Raw genomic sequence first — 3,195 nt, 5'->3', positions numbered from 1 at the left:
CTTGTTCAAAGTAGGTGCTTTAGACCACTGAGCCATCTCCCCAGCCCCTAACCTAGGTTTAGCAGATACTTCTGGATGAGATTCCGGTTGTGTGTCTCTGGAAGGGGTGAAGCTGTGTTCTTGTCTTTAAAGTTTATTTATTATTGAGACAGGGTCTTGCTCCGCAGTTCAGACTGCCCTTGAACCCACAGCAGTTCTCTGCCTCACCTGCCCGGGGATTACAGGCCTGGGCCACCATGCCCAGCTGTTCTCATCATCTGTTCTTTGCTGCTGTATGATGAATTGCAGAGTTGTATCCCAATTCATTTCCAGACTTGTCCTTGCACAGTGGTACTGCAGTGAACATCCTTGTATGTTTTAACATGCAGCTTAGAAATAAGACCCGAGGGGCTTGCATAGGAATCCATAGGAAAGTGCATTCTGCGTTGCTTTTATTTTTTCCTCTTATGTAACATCGACCTTAGTACCTTGAAATCGGGAAGTATTGGCGCTGCTCTTGCCTATTTCTGGGTTTGACAGGCAGTTTAGCCAAAACCATTTACTGTACACAGTACTTTGTATTACTTATTACTTACAATTGTGCTATATTGATACTACATAATCTCTTTTGGAGGAAGTGTCTTTTTTTGTTTTTTGTATTTTAGGAAAGGGTGTTCAGGGTCTCACTGTAAATCGGACTCAGACTCGTAGTGATCCACTTGTTTACAGCCTCCCAAGAGCTGGGGTTATGGGCACATACCACCACGGCCATGCCCATTCTCAGTTGCCATCTCAGCGCATCCAGGGGCGGGGCTGGCATGGCAGGCCCAGGGATCAAACCCCTGGCCTCCGCTGAGCTATTTGGCTGGCCCTTGGAAGTGTCTTATTGAGTGTGTATTTTATGTAGATATTGATAGATAATATGGATGTAGATACAGATATAGATTTTTCTCTCTTTAAAGTTTTTTAGACAGGGTCCCATTATGTAGTTCAGGCTGACCTTGAACTATGTAGCATAGGCTCACCTCAAACTTGCAGCAGTCTTCCCTCAGCTTTCCCAGTGCTGGGATTATGGGCGTGTGCCACCATACTCAGCTTTTTTACACTTTTGTTTGGAATATATAAATCTGGAAATGGGAACGGAGGATAAAGATGGGGAATCCTTCACCAGCAGGCAAAACATGACACCTTTTTTTTTTTAAATTTTATCTATTTATTTGTAGATAAATATGGATGTGTGTGTGTGTGTGTGTGGGTGGGTGGGTGTGGGTGTGGGTGTGGGTGTGTGGCCAGCTCAGCCCACCAGGGGGCGGGGCTGGCTGGCATGTGGTGCTGGGGATTGAACAGCAGTCCCTGTGCTTTGCTAAGCTTGTTCTAAGTAGGTGCTTTAGACCACTGAGCCATCTCACCAGCCCCATGACACCTTTTTGATGTCACCAGTTGTAGAATGTTGAATCTCTATTCTTGCTCCTTCACAAAACTGCAGTCCCCATTGGACAGCAGATTGATTCTTTCTCTCTTTTTCTCTTCTCTTCTCTTCTCTTCTCTTCTCTTCTCTTCTCTTCTCTTCTCTTCCTTTCTTTCTTTCTGAGACAGGGTCTCACTATGTGGTTCGGGCTAGCTTTGAACTTACTAGCCCTGGGTGGCTAGTAATGCTTCATGAAATAGAAGGTCTAAGTCCAAAGGCAGAATTGGTTGGCTGAGTCAACGTTCCCTACCTTACCTGACTTTATATTAGCAAAAGATGTGGGTCATAGAATTGCTTAGGAAATCCCAGTGGCACTGCTCATTGACTGCATTGTGACCTAGAATTCGAGCTGGAATTTGAGCTCTTCTCCAGGAAAAGCTGGAAATGAGCACTGGGGTTAGTTCTCCTCGTGCTGACACGTGAGGGGAATATAAGCTCTATGTTGCTTATATTTAGGAAACATCCCTGAGCCAGGGACCCTGTTTTGTTAGATGATCCACATCTCATGGTATGGATGCTATATGAGGCTATGAGCTGCCTTCCCTGCTGCTTGTAGACCGCTCAGGGACAGCTGTTGGAGAGCAAGGAGGTTAAGCTTTTTGTTTCCCTGATGAGTTGGAGAGTTGAGACTTTGGTAGCTGTGAAAGTGTAGTCTTCTCAGTGTCTTCTCCTGCTTCTCCCAGTGCTGGAGATGAGACCCATGACCTTGTGCGTGGTAAGCAAGTTCTCTACCCCGGAGATTTTCAGTGTATTTCCAAATCATGGGATTGACCCAGTGAGACCTAATTTGGTGGTTTTAGGGATTGGAACCCAGGGCCTAAGACTGAATGTTCTTATAGCACATTTTCCTGAGGCTAGCAAGTATGTCTTTGGAAGTATACTTTGGGCAGGGGGGCACACTGGGGATTGGAGCCAGGGCCTTTGCACTGATCTACTTTCCCAGCCCTTTTTAAGTTTTAAAAACTTGATTCATATTAATAAAAATATTTAAAATTATATTAAAGATACATAACCAAAATATCAAAGAATATTTTAAATTTTGAGACAGGGTCTTGCTGAGTTGTACAGGCTGGGCTTGAACTTTCAGCACTGGAAGCATATTTCTGCACATTTTAGGTATGTAGTTCATGTGATAGGGTTGAATCCATACTTTTTGTGAGCATATATTTCCCTCCATATCCCTGTAGAACACATGTTCCATGCTGTCTACAGCACTCACAGCAGTGCCTAGCCTATAACAGATCCCTAGTGAACTTTTGTCTAATGAACCAATGGATTTTGATCTATGTGACTATTTTGTGTAGTCTCTCAAATACTCGTAGAATGGGCTAATGCATATTTTACACATTTTTTATGTATTTGTTTTTTCTGTATCTTCACCTATTCCATTTTTGACATTATTTTCTTCCCCACTGGATCTTACCTGGAATTGCAAAGACCTTTGGGTTTCTGTTTATGCTTTGAAATTCCTGGTTGTAGCTCATATTGCCCTGACCATGTCATTGTCAATCTAAATTTATAATCTTTTTGTCATGATGTAAAAACATTCACTGTCAACAGGAGTGTACTTTTTTGGTTTCTTTTCTCTATTCATGGTCATGCAAACTAGTCAGCCAAGATGTTCTTAGTGTAGAAGCAGCATCTTGTTAGTGTCTTTTACCATAAAAAAATTGCATTTTATGTAGCTCTTAGTACTGGGAGAAGAAAGGAATTGGATTTGCCACAATAAATTGCTGCTTCTAACACTT

The 3,195-nt window shown here is 42.8% G+C and overlaps 1 protein-coding gene across 1 annotated transcript in view; it reads left to right on the top strand.

Annotated features, from left to right (window-relative positions):
* The window catches only part of Prpsap1 (phosphoribosyl pyrophosphate synthetase associated protein 1), a 36,852-nt gene that overhangs the window by 12,577 nt on the left and 21,080 nt on the right, over positions 1-3,195 (top strand). The gene's annotated exons all lie outside the window — the stretch shown is intronic.

The sequence above is a fragment of the Octodon degus genome, unplaced genomic scaffold, assembly GCF_000260255.1.
Source record: "Octodon degus isolate 3935 unplaced genomic scaffold, OctDeg1.0 scaffold00033, whole genome shotgun sequence".
NCBI classification, from domain to species: Eukaryota; Metazoa; Chordata; class Mammalia; order Rodentia; family Octodontidae; genus Octodon; species Octodon degus.
The sequence above is the reverse complement of the archived record's forward strand: the minus strand, read 5'-3'. Positions and strand labels throughout refer to the sequence as shown.